General features: G+C 37.2%; 1 protein-coding gene across 1 annotated transcript in view; it reads right to left on the bottom strand.

The window, feature by feature from the left end:
- LOC114657256 (D(2) dopamine receptor B-like) overlaps positions 1-17,739 on the bottom strand; it is a 347,132-nt gene extending 329,393 nt beyond the window's left edge. Inside the window, exon 1 of the mRNA XM_051931881.1 lies at positions 16,833-17,739. The gene's annotated coding sequence lies outside the window, so the exon portion shown is untranslated. The remainder of the gene's footprint in view (positions 1-16,832) is intronic.
- Positions 17,740-20,757: the final 3,018 nt, after the last annotated feature.

Consider the following 20,757-nt stretch of genomic DNA (forward strand, 5'->3'; position numbering starts at 1 on the left):
TCAGGGTTGAGAATAGAATCTAACAGCCTTGTGGTTTATAGTGCATTTTTTTAGCCATTAGCTATACTGTCTGTCCTTTTAAAAAATGTTTAGATTATCTATGTTTAGATTAATGTTGTTGAAAGATGTTCTAAAATGTTTCATTAGAGAGAGAGAGAGAGGTTAGGAGCATGCACTGATACAGCGCATTGCTGCACCCCCCACACGACAAACCAATTCAGGATCCATTAGCATGTACATTTTAAAATATTCTTACCTTAAGATAAAATTTAATGACAGGTTACCATCCTCCTGATTTATATTAGAAGCCAGACCTTGCAATTTATATTTTCTTCGGCATTGCAATTTCTTCAGTTACTTTTCGTTTTCTTTATGCATTAGTGATGATTTCTATGTGAGTCATATTTTCTGAGAAAAACCTTTCAATACATACAGAAATTATTACAAATAAATAGCTACTGTGTGCATAGTATAACCTGTATCTGTTTTGCTATGGATCAGTAGTGTGATGTTTAGATTTGTGTATTCATGAGATTCTGGATTGCAATGTATTCAGCTGCTAATTCTCATTCACTGCCTCTGTTTCTCATGCAAATGTCTTGTACAGAAGCTTTCACATCAAATTACATTTACTTTAAACATTCTTTGTAATTCAGAAACAACTAAATCAGTAAAATGTTTAAGTGTATTACAGATAAACCGAAGGTCATATACAGTACAAGTTGAACTGACGTGTAGAATATACTTATGTAGTGGATGTTTATTTTAGATTTTATTGTGAAAGTTATATTTCCAGTTTCTTCTGCATGTTAAGAGATTTCTTTCCAGTGTGCACCATTTACCCTGATATTTCCAAGAAAATATGAGCTTGTTATGTACGTATGTTCCCAATCTGGATTAGTCTCTCATTTAAGGTATAGTTATGTCTTTTCATCAAGTGAGTCTAATTTGTGACTCTGCTTAGTGTCTGTGGATTTTAGTTAATGCCTGGGTGGATAAATCTAATCATAGCCTTCAATTAAGTTAATCAGTAAGGTGTACATTAGGCCTTTCTTCCACATGCAGTGTTTATAATACTATTTTTAAGATTGAACATTTTCCTTGCATTATACAGTATATAAAACAAAGTACAAAATCAAGTCTTACCCATTTTCAAGCTTACTTATCCATTTCATAGTTGCAAAGACTTGGAACCTATCTCAGCAGCATTTGGTTCATGGTGGTAAGTGGCACAAGATGATGTGTTTTTTATTAAAATTGAACCCTTTTCACATTATAAAATTATAATTCTCTCAATAATAAGAAACAGAAGGAGTAACAAAGTCTTAAAAACAAAACTATGGTTGCCCTGATGCATCAACATGTACAGACACTGTACCCCTATCTATGCAACTATCACCTTCCTCTACCACAATTTTTATGTCTTTCTAACTCTGGCCTGTCTTTTATCTGCCAGGTGAACCTTTATCTAGCTCATTTCCTGACTCAAAGACTACTACTGTCTTACAAGATGTCATGTCCCAGCATGACACTCTAGAGCTTTTTGTAATGGCCCGTAGTATCTATTCATTCCAGGACCAGCTGACACCAATTAGCCTGAAGAACTTTAGATATTAATCCTACAGCCTTGACTGTCTATCTATCTGTCTATGTGGCTTTACAATGAAATTAAATGTATAATATCTATAAATTATTTTTTGTAAAAAATGACATGACATTTAGATAGCTACTTTAAATACTTCCATTACAGCTACTGCAGATAATTAATCTTCTGAAAAGCTTTTTATGTGACCCATTTAGAGTCGTCATCATTAAATAAAGGAATATTTGATATTCTGTGTGATAACACTTAGTGGTTTAAGGGTCACTGGATGGATATCAGAGTAATCTTCTGTAGACCATTACCACACTACTTTGCTTCCAAATGTCCAGATCAGTTTCACACTTTTCCAGTTTACCTTCTGCTTTATAATACTTGCCAAAAGAAAAATGTAACAGGCTTTGAAATTCATTAGCACGTTAAATTATTAAAAAGGTCAGACAAATGTTCTAGTATCATCTTCATAACAGAAGTAATGGACTAAACGGTATTGTTTTTGGCACATAAAAAGGTCAAACTTTGGCATTACTATACAGAAGGCAAAATGAAAATGCATTTGCCATTCTTTTACAATATTAAAAATTTAATTTATAGACTTTTGCTTAATTAAGTATCGCTAAGAAATGGAACCTGATTGCATTTGAGAATTGTACATTTTGATATAAAATACATTGTTATTTTCAGTGACCAGTTCTGTCTTTTTTCAAAACATGATCTAGGAGAATAGCTTTACAAAACAAAAAGAAACAGTAAGGTTAATTAATTCATGCTCACATAACTTAAATTCTGGATCAAACAAGATGTTTGAATATGAAAATTGATATTATGAGTATGAAGCTCTATGTTCTAATTTTTTAACAGATCATGGGGTGTACCAAATGGGAATTAAAGTGTGCAGAATGTGTTTACAATGTGCTAAAACATTCATCCAAATATGATGGGGCTTCAAATGGAGAGTTATTGCTGTAGCCTGAAAGACAGCCAAATTTTCAGTTAAAAAGAAGACAGGAAAATACTTAGTTTTGTTAATGAATTTATTAAGGTCATGCTGCCTTTTCTGATTTTAACAGACAGCTCTTAAAAAAATCATTAAATCTAAGGTTTTCGCATACACTGGTACAAATTAAAATTGCCATGAGCTTTTTGCATGACAAAAAAATTGTTGTCTTATTTTGACAAAGGTAGTCAACTTCCTACCAACCTAACACTCCTTCTGCGAATTGAATTGCTTTTCCTCCAGCCTTCGATTTTCAAGTTCATCTGTAGTCTGAAGTTTGGCAGCTTTCAACTTGCAGCCAGAGACTTCTACCAGCATCCTCTCCATAATTGTATGTGGATTCAGAAATTGCTGGGTATATTCCATTAGAGTTCCCCAAACCTTCCAAGACAGTTTAGTAGTATATACCCTGAACAGAAGGAGGCTGTTTTCCAGTACCAATATGAACTAAATTCATCATCTCCTACAGTGACTCCCTGTTTTGAGCTGACCATATGCCAAACTAATGAAATACATAGATGAAGTACAACAATCAACTAATCTCAGTTTACTAGCAGTTTGTACCTTACTTTAAGAGACTCTTCAGATAAGGAAGACAGAAGTAATACTCATTGATCAGGGTGCCATGTTGATTAGCACATTATACTGATGTGTGTACACATGATCTACATAAACCTATTATGAAGACCCAGATGCCCACAGTCTTGGAATTTTCTTCAATCTCCCAGGGCATTGATAGTCACAACCTAGAAGGACTAGGACAATAAGGACACAAACAACAAGTCTTGGTGCAGAAGTCCACAGTGTTTTTTATTCACAATCAATGCATTGTTCAAAAAGTGCAGTGCAAAACTCTTTAATAAATAATCCATAAGTAAACAGTACTTGATGAGGAGTTAAAATACATTAAATAATGAAAAAAATCAGTTCATATCAACAATAAAAACAAGGTCAGAACTCACTTAATTCCTTCTTGAGCCCTCACACATCTCCCTTTCTCTTTATTAAATATATATCCCCTGCTCACCCTCCAGGTCTTGCAGTGAATGCGGTCTACCTTCTTTAGCTCTGTTACCAGTCACCTACTTTGGCATCTGCCAGGATGTGTGGAGCCCGGCTCTCTCCTTTTACCACCTTCCCTTGGTTTGTGCAGGATGACTCTGACAGCACTTTCATTTCTGCTCCATAAGCTCAACAGAAGTGATCTGTCCTTAGAGCTCCACTCATCCTTGCTCCCCATGGGACCTCCTAACCACCTCTCCTCATCTCCACTGCACCAAGTTGATCACATGATTCTGCCTTAGGTCTCTTGGTCTTTTTCTTTGTCGTTTTCTCTCTTTATTACTTCTCTTCTCCCATCCTCGTTTTTTTCTCAAACACCCCTCCCCACAGGCTGCCAGTTGCATGGGAGGAAGGCACAGTCAGACCGACCAATGCAAATCTGAAGCCAAGGAACTTGGTATTGGACCTCATGCACCTGCACTAAAATCAACTACAACTCCACAATAAAATACACCTAAGCCTCCTTTTAAAACACTGGACATTAGAAGAACAAGAACTTTTAAAACACTTTTATAATAATAAATAATCAGTCCATTAAAGTCCATTACTCTCAGTCCATCCAAGCTTGGGTATGGGGGTTCATTTTCCCTTTAGGCATAAAATCTACTTACTGTTGTTCATTTATCTTTGTTCCTCACTTCCATTAGTCCATTCTACCACTACCACCACTTTGTGATGCTCCAGGTGCCATCTTGGTTATGACTATCAATGCCCTAGTAGAAGAAAGATGTCAAGGCTTTGGGCATCAGGGGCAACACAACTATACACCTATTATATCTAAAATTAATACCAGCAGTTTTTTCAGATTGAAGATTTTGGTGGGGCCACATGGACCTGAGAGACAGATGTTACCAGAAGGAGAGGAGCCATTCAGAGAAGTTATACAAAAAAGAAGGGGGGGGGGGGGGGGTTGGGAGGAAGAGAGAGAAAGAAAGAGATAATCAAGCACTTATACAGCAGTACTTAAAAGTCCCACTCCACTGATTAAATCCATTGGCCTGGCTGCATGAGTGCCTGCTGGGAAAGACCTGGCTTGTACCCATTGACAGGGTTTGAGAAAGTAAGTTCAGATTGTGTTGCCTCTGGCCCAAAGTGAGTGGTTTTAATCAGAGCTGGTGGCATGAATGTGTAGTCAGTGAAAGTTGCAGAGAAAAGATACTAAACATGGAAGGAGTAGTAGAAGAATGGAGTGGCAGCAGCATTGGTGGACAGCCATGGAACAGCTAGACTCCAGTCAACCTTGTATGATTGATTAAAGGAGAGACTCTATGCTTCACAATGTATTAGGCTACCAGTACTAGGTGATGAAAAAAGGGAAGAAAAAGTTCATAAAAAACACACACAAAATAAAAGTCTATCAAGTTATTTTGTCATACAGTACAACCATCAAAGGACAGTATTAAAACATAACATCAAATACTCAATACTGAAAGCAGAAATGCAAAGGAATAATAATAATGTTCCAGTTTGTCTTCAACAGATCATTGCTTGAAGTAGACTGGTACTTACCTCTACAGAGCACTGGTATGTCTTCCAGTTTCAACATAGATTACTGGCACCTTTTGTTAGTGTACCTGTGAGTACAGGCACCTTTTTGTTAATTTCAAAAGGATAAACAGCACCCTACCCCCACCCTCCTGCTGGTTTTCTTATTCACTACCATTATATCACAACAATGCAATGATGAAATGTACATTTCACCTTACCAGAATCTTTCATAACATATTAGTGAGTACTGGTGCCTCTGCATGAATCAACCTCTTCAGGAATCTCCATAGGAGACCAAATCTTTGACAGACTGTTATTGTAGTGCAACAAAGCAACGTTGTAAGTTTCACTGTACCACCACCTTTTCATAGTGTACTAGTGAGTACTGGTGCAGCTACATGAATCAACACTGGGAAATACCCTTCACCCCAACTATTTGATTGAATGTCACAATATTGCCATAAGAACACCAGTAATTTGGTTTCACTCTAATCACTGCAACAAAGTGTTAAATCACAACATACAGTCAGGTCCATAAGTATTTGAACAATGACACAATTTTCACAATTTTGGCTCTGTATACCACTACACTGGATTTGAAAAAAAGCTATTAAGATGTAATTGAAGTATAGAATTTCAACTTTAATTTAAGGGGTGTACCAAACATATCATATGAGCTGTTTAGGAATGACAGGCATTTTTATACATTGTCCCCCTTTTTTTAGGGGTTCAAGAGTATTTGGATAAAATAACATAATCATAAATATAATGAACATTTTCAATATTTGGTTGAAAATCTGTTACAGCCAGTAAGTGCCTGAAGTCTTGAACCCTTGGCCATCTCCAAGTGCTGGGTTTCCAACCTAGTGATACTTTGCCAGGCCTTTACTGCAGCTGTCTTCAGTTGCTGTTTGTTTGTTGGACATTCTGTCATCAGTTTTGTCTTCCTCAAGTGAAATGTATGTTCAATTGGGTTGAGGTCAGTTGATTGACTTGGACTTTGAAGAATATTCCACTACTTTTTGTTGAAAAGCTCGTTTCTTTTGCAGTAGGTTTTGGCTCAATGTCCATCTGTACTGTGAGGCATGGTCCTAACAATTTAGCAGCATTTGGCTAAATCTTACCAGAAAGTATAGTCCTAAACTATTCAGAATTCATCCTGCTTCTTCTGTCAGCAGTTATATCATCAATAAATAGTGGCAGTCAGGCATGCCATACCATAACACTGCCTCTAACACGTTTCACAGATGATGTGGTATGTATTGGATCATGAGCCATTTTTTTTCTTCTTGATACTCTTTTTCCATCACTTTAGTATATATTGATCTTAGTTTCCTTTGTCCAAAGAAAATTGTTCCAGAACTAGACAGATTTTTAAAAATCTCTGTATAAGGTTTGTTTTGTTTTCTCAGCCTAATGATGGCCTGTTTTTAGGGTTACTTGGAATTGATTCCAGAACTTTTGCCATCTTAATAGTTAATGAAATAATGAGGGAACTGTTCCCATCTGGCTATGTCAGTCAAATGTCCAAATACGTTTGAGTCCCTGAAAATAGGGGGACCATGTATAAAAAAGGCTGTCATTGTTAAATGGATATTTTTGGTAAACCCCTTAAATTAAAGCTGTAATCCTACTAAATTATGAAAATTGTGTCACTGTCCAAATACTTATGGAGTTGGCTGTACATTAGTAATTGACGTGATTCATGATAATGATGATGACTACCCAAAAATAGCAAGCTGTGTAAGTCTAGGCACCTTTTAGATTGTGTCACACAGCATCAACCAAAGGGCTCTTGACTTCAAGCCCCAAGGCAGAACTGAAATGTTTAGACTGCACATGCACACACACATGAGCAAAAGTGTGTTTAGAACACTAGAAGGACCTGACCAAGCAACCTGGAAACACACTACCAGTGCCGGACAGAAAGTACATTTCACATACTCTAAAAAGAAAGATTTTTCTAGATAAAAAATTGAATTAAGCATATCAAGGAAAATTACAAAAAAGTGATTATATGACTAGTTTGCTCTAATTAGTTTAACATTAAATTACTGAGGCAAGTTTACTACTGGGCGGCACGGTGGCGCAGTGGGTAGCGCTGCTGCCTCGCAGTTGGGCGACCTGAGGACCCGGGTTCACTTCCCGGGCCCTCCCTGTGTGGAGTTTGCATGTTCTCCCCGTGTCTGCGTGGGTTTCCTCCAGGCGCTCCGGTTTCCTCCCACAGTCCAAAGACATGCTGGTTAGGTGGATTGGCGATTCTAAATTGTGCTTGGTGTTTGTGTGTGTACTGCGGTGGGTTGGCACCCTGCCTGGGATTGGTTCCTGCCCTGTGTTGGCTGGGATTGGCTCCAGCAGACCCCCGTGACCCTGTGTTCGGATTCAGCGGGTTGGAAAATGGATGGATGGAAGTTTACTACTTTTTAAGTTTTTGCAAAACTGCGCCATCTACAAAATGGGAGATGGTAGAACTTGCCCCACTTGCCTTTAATGCAGACATGCCAATAAAATATGACACCACAAAGTGCTACTTTTTCAGAAGATCATTTTATGAATCATTAATCAATGCTTTAATTTCAGTTCCACAGTTTGCTGCTTTTTACATCTCTCCCAAGCTTGACTACATATGGGGGCTAGTAACTCTGTGTCAAGGCCACATATGTGTGAGTCATTTAGGCTTGACCTACATTTTCTCAAACCAGTGTATTTTTTCTGCAATCTCTGCTGTTTAAATCCAACCTTTAAATGATCAACATATGCAATCCAAGCAATATATTTCAAAAAAAGAAAACGAGTAATAGATATTTGTAGTTTTTACCTGTGTTTAGACACACGTCAAGTATATTGTATGCCTCCAATAATTTTCCAACCTGCCCCATGTCAGGACTGCCTATCCTGGCAGCATCAGGGACAAGGCAGAAACCCATCCTTAATGCTTGCCTACAGCGTAGTGAATGGGTTATCCTTATATACTTTATGTAAAGACACTTGTGAGCTTTTATGTTTCTTCTAGCCCACTCAGATCTGCTGATCAATGGTGCCTGATGATGCCAACTCTGTGTGGCATCAAATCTCATATCCAGACTGCTTTCATGTGTAGGACCAGCTAGTGGTAAAAGCTGCTCACCTCCATTCAAATTTCTGACTCCCTCAATATGGTTAAGGAGCATTTTAAGACTTTCTTGTTTTGTGAAATTTTGTCTAACTGATATTGGCTGCTAGGTTTTACAAAACCCTAGATTAGGCTTATGGTCTATCATTCCTAATATGATGTTCTTTTAAAATTACCCATTGACGTGCAAGTATCAGAAATCAGGTCAAACAAAAACAAAATCTTTATTTGTAATTGCAAACATTTGCTGTATTTTGTATACCTATACTTACTGAACAAATCATTAGGAACACTGTACTAATACTAAGAAGGACCTGTTTTTGCTCTGATAGCATGGATTCCACAAGATGTTGGAATTGTTCCTTTCGAATTTTGGTCTATGATGATGTGTCTGCATCGCACAATTTCATGCAGATTTGTCAGCTGCACATTTCATGCTACAAATCTCCCTTTCTACCACATCACAAAGGTGTTCTATAGGATTCAGATCCAGTGACCATGAAGGGCACTAAATAAAATGGAACTCATTTTATGACACATTGCACTATAATGCTGGCAAACAGACATTAGAAGATGGGTAAATTATGACCAAGGAGGGATGCACATAGTCAGCAACAATACTCAATTAATTAAGTAATGGCATTCAAGTGATGATTGACTGATATTAACAAACCCAAAGTGTACCAAGAAAACATTCCCTAAAACATTACAATACCATCACTAGCCTAGACCAGGGGTAGGCAACGTCGGTCCTGGTGAGCCGCAGTATGTGCAGGTTTTTGTTCCAACCCAGTTCCTTAACGAGAACTCAATTATTGCTGATGAAGCACATATTGCTTAAGTGACATTTTGATGCTTCATTTTAGTGGTCTCGCTTGTTAAGGTTCTCCAACCTTAATTGCTTATTTCAATCTTAAACTGCTGCATTCAGTGTTTTAATTGCTCCTTATTAGCAATAAGATGTAAAAGACAAAGCAGCCAGCAGTTCTCCAGCTAGCTTTTTTCCAATTACATCTGTGTGTGTTCATCATGCACTGTTTGATTTAATAAAACACTTAATAGAAAAATGTGACAGACTGAAAATGATCTGTTTTAGGCTTCATATCATTTGGATGATATCTTTGGAAAGGAAAAAAATCTACGATATAAGAGCCTTACATTGCACAGACTAACAAGCCATAAAATTAAATAAGGTCCGAGATTGGCTTTCTAATTAAGCAATTGGGTTGGAATGAAAACCTGTATCCACTGCGGCTCACCAGGACCGACGTTGCCTACCCCTGGCCTAGACCATTGACACAAGGCAGGTTGGATGCAAAGATTCATACTGGTGACAAATTCTGACCCTTACCCTCAGCAGAAACCAATCTTTATCAGACCAGGCTGTATTTTTCCAGTCTTTAACTGCATAGTTTTGTTGAACTTGAGCCCACTATTCTGTTTTTGGATGACAGCAATGGAACCCAATGTGGTCTTCTGCTGTTCTAGCCCATCCATTTCATGGTTCGATGTTTTGTGCATTCTGAGATGTTTTTCTGCTCACCACAGTTGTACATAATAGTTACTTGAGTTACCATAGCCTTTATAGTATATAATTTCTAGTCAGTATTGCAATTCTCCTCTGATCTCTGTCTTCAACATGGTGTTTACATCCACAGAACTGGACAGATTTTTTTTTTCCTTATCATTCTGAGAGGACTGTGTGAAAATCCCAAGAAATCAGCAATTACATAAATACTCAAACCAGCCTGTCTGGCAATAACAATCATGCAATGGTCACAATCATTGAGATCACATCATTCCCCTATTCTGGTCTTTGATGTGAACATTAACTGACGCCCTTGGCCTTTGTCTGCATGATTTTATGCATTGTGCTGCTGCCAAATGATTGGCTGATTAGATCATTTCATGGATAAGTAGGCATACAGGTGATCCTAATAATTTGCCTAGTGAGTATTTGTTGTTTGCATCTTTTTATAAGCATAAATTGTATAGGGATGATATATTCCTAAGTTTCATTTAAATTAAAAATCATACTAGTTTTTTGATTTGAATGAAAAACAAATTTGTGTGTCTCTATGTATTAAATTTGGGCCAAAGTACAACATCATTAAAAACATACACAAAAAACAATAAAGATTATTTCAAAATCAAATTTCTGAAATAAAATTAAATCAAATTTACATTAGGTAACTTCTATGGACTTAACTCATCAAAGCTGATATAAACAGAGATTCTTTATTTGTTTGTGTCACAACTTAAAACGCTTTGTCACTCCCATTTCAAGAAAAAATAATAAGTTGCAAAAGTAAATGTACAAAACAACCAAGTTAAGCGAATTCAACTACTACTATTTGTAGCTACAGGCAATTCCCAAAAACTGTTAGGGTGCTACATAAGGCTCTGAGGAACCAAAATAACAGCAGCATAACACCAACTGGAAAGGTACCTCAACAAACAGACAAAAGTTCCATCCATCCGTTATCCAACCCGCTATATCCTAACTACAGGGTCACGGGGGTCTGCTGGAGCCAATCCCAGCCAACACAGGGCGCAAGGCAGGAAACAAACCCCAGGCAGGGCACCAGCCCACCGCAGACAGACAAAAGTTGTCCCCTCTAAATATTTATGGCATAATTTTGTTTTCTTTTTCTGTATTATATAGTATAAATTCTATTGGTTCTGTAAGTTCCTACCCTCACCTATGGTCATGAGCTATGGGTAGTGACTGAAAGAACGAGATCACAAATACAAGTGGCTGAAATGAGTGGTGGGTGTCTGGGCTTTCCATTAAAGATAGGGTGAGAAGCTCGGTCATCCGGGAGGAGCTCAGAGTAGAGCCACTGCTCCTCCGCATCGAGAGGAGTCAGATGAGGTGGCTCAGGCATCTGATCAGGATGCCTCTCTGGTGAGGTGTTCCAGGCACGTCTAACCGGGAGGAGGCCTCGTGGAAGACCTAGGATACGCTGGAGGGACTATGTCTCTTGGGTGGCCTAGGAATGCCTCGGAATTACCCCCGGAAGAGCTAGGGAGAGGGAAGTCTGGACATCTCTCCTCAAGCTGCTGCCCCCGTGACCCGGTCTCGGATAAGCAGAAGAGAATGGATGGATGGATGGATGGTTCTGTAAATTAAGTATAAATGAGTTACAAATCTAGGTAACAATTTATTTTATGTACTGCAAGAATAGCATCTATTACTCATCTACTCTGCACATACTCTTCTTTGAGTCTTCATAACACTTACTTGCAAAGCATCAATAAAGTGTTAATTCATTTCTGCAATGTGATATACTGACAAAACTTCACTTTGGAATGGTCTGATGTGGCTTACCTGAGACATATTTTCTTGATATTAAATATTTAGTATAAGACCAGTGAGAATCCTTCATATTAGCACGTCTTTTTACCTTCATGCCAAATATGCCACTGTGCACAGAGATGAAAATCTATCTACCTATCTACTTATGTTTTATAAGTATTATGTAGACCAAAAGAAGTCTTTGTTAATGTCTCGTTACATAAGAGTAAATGAGTAATACAGTAGATGCATTGTTGCAGTACCTAAATTAATGTGTTACCGAAGTCTGTCAAACACTCAAACCATATCTAATTCAAATCCAATCTAACATCCCCTACTCATCTACACAGCAGTTAATTTGAGGATTTAATATGGTGTGATAATTAAAACATATTGATAAATACTAAAGGTTAGAAGAGAGTTCACATGTTTAATTATTTTTGGACAACATTAATAAATGTCTGCCAAATTGTCTAGAAGTTTGGACAATTGCTCAAAAAGTGAATAAGACATCTTTTTCACACCTCCATTTGACTCCCACCTTTAGCTTTTTTTCAATATCTATACACCAGAGATAATGTAATTGCCAGTATTTTAAGGTATAGGGCCACCAAAGTATAGAATGATCTATTTGTCGATATAACAAATGCCCTATCATTCTCAGAATTTAAGTCAAGACTTTGTTTATTGTTATCAGATAGCATACTCCTTTAATAGCTGTAGGGCCAGCTAATTATATTGTTTTCTATTATTTGTTGCAGACCCAATTCACCTTCCCTTCTCTACAAGTCCCATGGTCTTTGCTGTCACTGCTTCTTTGACCCAGTTATCCCTTCTGGCCTTGGAAAGGAACTTAATGTAAACTGCAGACTTTGTGTCACCAGCAATTGGCTCAGTCTTAGATGACTTTTGCACTGAACCAAATTTACTGACACCAGAATATGCTTAATGCTTTCTGGAATTCCCAAGGAGGAGGGAGGCAGCCAGCTAACCTATTTAAACATTTTGACTTGTCTTTTACTGAGGAGATCCTCAAAAATAGAATTTCTCCAAACTTTGCACAGTTTTCTTTCTTGCTATCCTTTAGGTAAAGTATTTGTGCTCAGTTGAATTAGAGTTTAGGTTATACTGAATGTTATTTTGTAATATATTTAGTGATTTTATGTTATATCTGTAAATATTTACAACACTAGGAAGAGTCAGTCAGTCATTATCCAACCTGCTATATCCTAACACAGGGTCACGGGGGTCTGCTGGAACTAATCCAAACCAGCACAGGGCACAAGGCAGGAACTAACCCTGGGCAGGGCGCCAGCCCACCGCAGACTAGGAAGAGGGCTATATGAAAAGAAATTAAATTAACATAACATAAAATAGCACTTCAAAACAATGCTTAATCTAATCAAGTGTTGCAGGGTGCCAAAGCCCATACCAGTAGCATCAAGCACTATGGACAATCATTTTGTTAAAAAATCTTTTGCAGAGTACTCCATTAATATGCTGAATTTGCTGAATATATGTATGTCTCTTCCTCTCTGTCTATGTCAATTTCTCTCACCCCCCCACCCCCAAAACTGAAATTGAAAATACTTTATTGCCATTAAAATACATTATTATTTGACCTCGGAGTGTCCCTGACATTGAATTTGATTGGTGGCTTTGCAGGAGTTACTAAAGAAGTTAGAAGTCGGAAATCACAAGAACTTTTTCTATGTGAGTGGTCAAAGGTTAGCACAAGCAGAGGCTTACAGTTTTGCCAAGGAAAGAGAGGCTGTTTGAAGGCCGTTGAGAGACCCCACATTGATCAGGAGTTGTTCAGATCTCAGTCGGGTGAACTCAAGCGGCAGGAGACAGGCTACTGTACACATCATTATCCTTTGCAAAGAAGAGGCAGAAGTAGAGGAGGGTGGTGAACCTGAGACCATGATGTCAGGAATAGAAAGAAAGAAAAAAGAAAGAAAGGGCCTAACAGGGTGCTATGTGGGGGTAGCATGGGTTGGCTTGATGGCTTCTACGAGGCCCATATAAGGTGGGATAGGCTTTGCTCAGCCACCTGTTAAGTGTAAATCACTTTGTGTTTTAAAACTGAGGTGTCAAAGTGTTTATAAATATATAAATAAATGGAGACAAATTAAGAAAAACAAGCAAGAGTCTTTTCAGGAGCTTTACTGCCTGTCTCTTGGCTGCTATTCTATTGCAGGCTAATACATAACCACAGCAAGCTGCCAGCTGACTATACATAACATAACATAACATTCTCTGATCTACTTATTCAAATTCATTGAAATAGGAGGTGTAGGACAAAGTGTAAGCCAACAGCCCTGGCTAGAGCGTAAGTCCTTTACAGAGCCCAGTCATGCACAGACCCACACAATGCCAGTTAAACACATTGCACATTTTGGAGCACCTGGAGGAAGGTCAGTACAGACACAGGGAGAATGTGCAAGTTCCACATGTTCATTGCCAGGTGCTAGATTTGAATTTAGGATGATGGATCCAAGAGGTAGCTGCATTACGTGTTTTGCCTACTGCCCTAATATGATGAAACTATTTTCTCTTAGTATTGTATTCAGATTCTTTGTGTTATTTAAACTAGAGAATTCATGAGGAAAATATTTAATTTGCTCAGAAATGCTTCCCTAACCTCTTTGTTTTACAGTTTAAGAAACATATGAGCTAATGCATTTTTTGGGTTATAGCTTACTGCTAATGTTTTGTAGTTTTTAATTTCAGTGATCCAATACACTTGTATTTTATTTTATATTGGTGATGTGGGTTTCTCATCTGCTGATCTGGTTCAAGTATGGAATGACATCCAGTGTACTGAGTAGAGTGTAGTGTGTTTGAAAATACTGAGCCCCGAGGAGCTTTATAATGTGATGATTTGGGTCACCCTGCTGCTTTTGAGTCCATCTGTAAAGATCTATGCTCAGGGCTGGCACCACCATTAAGGCAAATTAGGCATTCACCTAGGGTGCAGATCATAATGGGGCGGGGGGACCCAGCCACACAGGTTAGCAACCAAACAGTTGATTGGCACACTAATAAGCTTGGTCAAGGTCACAAAATAGCCTAACACCAGCACTGCATACTCAATATTTAGTGAAATGAAGGGACTTGGATGAATTCAGTGCTACCATTGCTATTCACTATGCTTCAGTAGATCAGCTATAGAAAATTACAAAACTGAAATAGAAATTCTGCACAGTATTTGCTCACATTTATAGTACAAAAAATATAACCATTTCAATGCAAAAGAGCCATGTAAATCAGAAACCAGACTTTTCAATCAAATTAATCCAGACATGGGCTGCAGACTCAGATTTTGGGCCAGGTAATTATACTGTTTGTCTTAAAATTAGCCCATGCATTGACATTTATCTTTTGCTTTTAGGTACACTTTGAAATGTCATTACTTCGCCATTGTATTTTTCTGCTAAAATATTTTGGACTGCTTCATTCACATTATGTAGTAAAGTGTAATAAGATTTGAGCAGCTTTAACTCACTGTACCGAATAAGCCTTTGCATTTCACACAGCCAGCATTATATGAGTTTCATTCTTACCAGGTTTATAAACACCTTGCAATAGAACAGGTATTAAATACACCACACAAGCTTATTGTTTCATTGTTTCACGGTTACTGTCTGGGACATTATTCTGTGCTTAGGTGTTATAAATAAAACTCTGTAGTTTTTATAGGGTGGAATATGACCTTCACTATTTGGAATCACGCACAAGTACCGTCAGTTTAAATGTCCAGCAGGCATCTTTCGTCTCGCACGCACAGTAAAAAGGCACGCATCATCTATTTATCCATTTCATGCAATTATTTTCATTATCTGCTTGTTCCTACATGTCCTTTTAAACAAACAAACAAACAAAAAAAAAAAAAAGATTAGAATGTCGTCACGGGCTGCATTACATTTTCTGTCCCACAGTTCCCTCATACACCTGCGAATACGGGCAGGTGATCACGTGACCAGCAGGTAACCTGTGCCATCCGTAACGGGCGCTAATGAGGATACCGTTACCTGCAGCGCGCGCAGCCTCTGGCTGTGGCTAACCTGACGCAACCCAAGAATGCTTCCTACAACATAAAATCTGTTTTACTACACACAAGTTTGTTTTCTTAGTACTAAGCGTACCAGGAAAAGAAAGCATCGGTACATGTATTTTCACGCATTGTACCAATATATTTAAATCAAACAACTGTCACAATTACCACTTGAAGGGCACAAAGCAGCATACGTACCCTGCATACCGACAATACATGCGTACAAATTACCATATAAGCAACAGTGTTTCTATACACTTCAGATACATTCTCGGCCATTTCACTCATATTTCGAATACACATTGCCCTGTTAAAGTTTTCTAGAATATGGAGAATTACAATGTAATAAATGAGGATTCAGACTGGGGAAGTATACTATGTGTCTCTCACACAGGGGGTTCTCGTACACTGTACCGTGAGATGGACACCAGAAAATAGTTCTTGCTTTTGCTTTACAGTCATCATTCTAAAGGTTTTGCTTCAAATCGTGCTATTAGTGTCGCCGAATATACAATGTTAGTTATAGTTTCAAATAGCGATTTGATTATGTGGTAATTCCGTTGAAAACGGAAAGGCGCGATTACTTAAAGACTTATGATACAATAAGAGATTATTACAATTAGTAGATACAAAATCTTAAGAAAAAGAACAACTTGAATTTCTCACCTAGTTTTCGTATATTCATTATTCACAGTAGAATATCATGGTACAAATATTATAAAACCTTACAAAGGTTACACACTATTCTAACGTGATCTAGCGCTATTACATAAAAACTCCATCCAGAAAATGATTGTATTGTTCTCCATCTAGCAACATCATCCTCTGTTTTTCGAGAATCATTTCAACGCTTTGTTCCATGGTGACAGTATACTTCCCATCAACAAATAGCTATATTTATTTTGATTCGCTAAGGAGCATTCTATTCAAGGTATCCTCTGGAGAGAATTGGGTGAATATTCTCAATGAAATATTACTAGTTGAACCTTGATGACACAGATACTTTAAACTGGCGTAATTGATTGATGAAATCAAAAACTGTATTTTTCCTTTTACTGTATCTGAATATTTTCTATTCGTCAGTTTATGCAAAGATGGGAACACGTAATGATTAGTGAAGTAGTGTTTTGAAAAACACAACAGATTATTACGGTGTAATGAATATTTACAAAACACTGTTTCTTTTACACATATTTAAGAAAAAAAAACTGTCCTTACCTTCAAGCCATATGAATTCAGTTATTTGTATCTGTATCCAAGGTTATGCGTACTTTATGTTTTGACATTATTAGACTTCCCAGTCCAGTGTTTTCCTGGTATTTTTTCATCTGGATCCTTGCAAAAAAATTCACTTGATTTAACGCTGACCAGTATTCTTCTAAGTTTTAAAAAAGCACAAAATACATCTTCAGGTGTATTGCACAGTGATGGTAAGTGTGGAAATGACACGGCGAAAAGAAAGTCAAAGATGAGACGTATAATATTCAATGAAGAAACGTTAGGAAGAAAACCTGCAATTTCAAGCAAGTTTTAAACTCACATTGGGTCGTAGAAAGGGATCCTCTTTAACTGACAGATTATTCATGTTGACATTCACAAACTTCAGTTTTGTGACGTGTAAAAAGTTTGGACGCCGGTAAACAAATTGCGTTTTGGTGCATTAACCCTTTGTTTCCAAGCTGCTTAGCTTGTTTTCCATTTTTGTTTAGTCCTTCGTGAGTGCGCGCTTAGTCTGATTACACAGTACGTTGAACTGATGCACTAGCAGTAAGCACTAGCTGAGGGACAGCGACAGTGGAGCAAGTAAGAGGAGAAGCAAGCAGGGAAAGTAAAGGCGGAGCCTGTCTGCAGCTCTTCAGGCTCCGAGCCTCACGGCTGTTGAAATACGTGCTAAGCGCTCGCACATTAACTTTTCTCTGTACCCATTGTCGACTCTCTCTGTTACCGAAGTCGCCATTAATGTAACTATACTGCGAGGCAGAAGACGCGTTTCCGTTTGCTAAGGGCAAATAAAAGGGAATTTCCAGTTTTAAAGTATCTATCTATCTATCTATCTATCTATCTATCTATCTATCTATCTATCTATCTATCTATCTATCTATCTATCTATCTATCTATCTATCTATCTATCTATCCTCCACTAAGCAGAATATTCCTACAGATGGCGTTAGCATTCTGTCTTAAACTGTGCGCTGCTCGCGCTCGTGTCTGTGAGAGGAACAGCCATATACCTAACTTATGCTATACGTATGATCAGCCAGCTAAAAATCCAGGCGTTTAAAGAATCCCCAGTGAATGAGACATTTCAGTATTGACAGAGTAAATATTGAATATAGGATTATAGTAAATGTAGAAGTTCTATACGTTTTCACTCAGCAAAACATTAATCCCTTTTAACTTTACTGGGTATATATGTAATCAATATAAACGTGGTCTAGCATTAGAATGGTGGATTCACTGTTTTGCCTGAAGACCTGAAAATGGGCTGACACTTAGCTGCCAGTTGACATAGAACTGTCTTAAAATATGATCTAGACTGAATATGTGGCAATGCTAGCCTTAAAACTCCTGTGGCATTAAACGATGCTCTTATTACACAATAAGTTTTGGAGCAATGCAGGTGTTTTGACAGCAAAGTTTACCATTATTATGCATAATAAAAATGAAGTTCTCTTTAAATGTATTTTCTTTTTTAAACCTGAACCTGAATGGGTATAATTAAAAATAAATTGCTTTGTAATGTTTCTCATCTAAGTGATTTTCTTCTATTGGAAGAACAGTTTGCCCTTATTTTTTCTGCAATAATAATAATAAAAATATTTATATAAATAAACTGAATACATAAGGGAATTTGCAGCTGTCCCATGTATGAGCAAAACAACACAGAAAACTGGAATATACAGCAATGTCAAATATATGTTGCATTCAATGTTTTGATATTTGACCATCACTAACATATACAGTTTTTAGGGTTAAAATAATTTTAGAATTAGCAACTACTTGATGATCTATCAGACCATATAGGAAAGAATCATTTTCTGTTTAAGGTGGTTGGATCCTTGTAATATTTGTTACAGCAACACTCTTATAAATAAAGGTGCAAGAGTGGTTCTTCAGAGTGATGACACAGTGGAGCCATTTTTGGTTCCCCAAAGACCCATCCATATGAAGGTCCCAGAAAGAACCTTTATTTATTTAGATCTGTAACAGGATCCAAGCAGTAAATAACCATAAATTGATGTAAACAATTAGTGACATACCAATGTGTTATGATTTTAAAAGGACTCTAACTGCATAAAATAACACAGGCTAAATCCAAGTTTTCTAAATTAGTTAGTTTCCTGCTATTTAGCTTACCGATCGTTAAAAAATTCAGTTTTCTTTTTTTCCTACATATTAGGATGTTTTTGAAAGCACAAAGAACCAGCTTCATCTACAAATGACCCCTTTCAGAATGAAATGGTGCTTTGTTAAGCAATGGAGCTACGAGGGACCACACAATCCAGTAAAGAACTATAAAGTGCCATTAAAAAATCAGTATTTTAAAGAGTAAATGTTTGCTGTGTATCTACTGGACAACTGAAAGACAATCAAAGTCTGTGTTTTGCTTAAGTATACTGTATGTAATACCCTACTAACAGGTTTTTTGTACTGTTAGATTGTTTTACAATGTCACAGTAATACAACCATCAAAACATTTTCTATGCAAGAGCAATAAAAAATTGAAGACTTATCTTCTTACTCATCCCACAATTTTTTTAGATACTACAGAACATCTTTCTATTGCTGCTCATGATGCTGACCACAATATTGGTAACTTTGTACCTCTCAGAATCCACACAGTTTCATTCTCTTGCAATATAATTTAAGGAAATATTTGTACTATCACAATTTGCCCTTAATGACAGTTACTGAGTATTTCTCAAAAACAAAACACAAAAATTGTACTTTTCATCATTTTGATTTTACACAGAACTGGTGTTTTTACATTCTTTATATGTATGTGTAACATAAAAATATCTTACTAAAAGATTTCTTTTGGTGAAGTTTACATGTTCTTCCAGTGTTCATGTGGTTTTCCTCTGTGTTTTATTTTAATTGTTTTGAGTGTAGAGACATGGTTAGCAATTCTAAATTAGTAGAGTGTTTCTAATTGATGTAAGCTTTCCCATTAGTTTTTATTTTCTTTTATTTTGCTTGACTCATTGTTCCAAGGATTAGCTATGGCAATAAGAAATGGACACAACAATAACAACAACAACAATATTAACAATCATTGTCATCATGCATTCATTTAATGCAATACAGAGTGCTTTACAGATATGACAAAACGATTAACATTAAATATAAAATGATGTTAAAAGTTAGATCTTCAAGTTTGATACAAAAATTTTCAAACATGTCTTCAGTTTGTCATTATGGGTCACTATGGATTATTGAGTGTAGACTGATGGACAAAATTACTTAATTAATTAAATTAATTAATTACTTACATAAAAGCCAGATCGAATGTTATTAATTTGGATTTAGTCAGTTACTTCCTACAGCGTAAAGTCACAAGTAGTCTGCAGAGCTTCCTGTGTTTGATCAACACGGGCATGCTCAAAAAGTACATGTGCAATACTACAAAAAGTGCATGCTGACACTTCAGTATGCGAGCAATGGTGCGAGAATGCAGTCAGACTTCTTTTTTGGGCACAAACACCATCCAGATCTAAACACTAGTGTGTAGAGTCACTTGCGTACTGAAGAGTCTATAGCTGCAGGTGGAAGCTGCCGTCGCTGTATTGTGTTTTTAAGAGCCAGATCGGGGGTGGGGGGGGGGTGTATGGAGAGAGAGGGGGTTTGGGGGGTGGAAATCATGAACGCGACTGAGAGAATAAAACTGAATAAAAAAAAAAAACAAAGCTAAGCTTTACAAGTTTCATAAATTTACACCATCTGTTACAGACTGAAATCAAATGTATGTTTTTATTCTAAGATAGTAAGAATAAGAGCAGCTCACGTCTCAAAACGGACTCATCCGGTCTCTAACCTGTGAAGTTTTGATTATCAGTCAACAGCTGATACCATTGCACCACTGAAGCAGTCGTAGCAAATGCGTACCTTTTGTGAAAGTGTTTATTTGATCTTTGGGCTTCAG

Source organism: Erpetoichthys calabaricus, chromosome 9, assembly GCF_900747795.2.
Source record: "Erpetoichthys calabaricus chromosome 9, fErpCal1.3, whole genome shotgun sequence".
Lineage (NCBI taxonomy): Eukaryota > Metazoa > Chordata > Cladistia > Polypteriformes > Polypteridae > Erpetoichthys > Erpetoichthys calabaricus.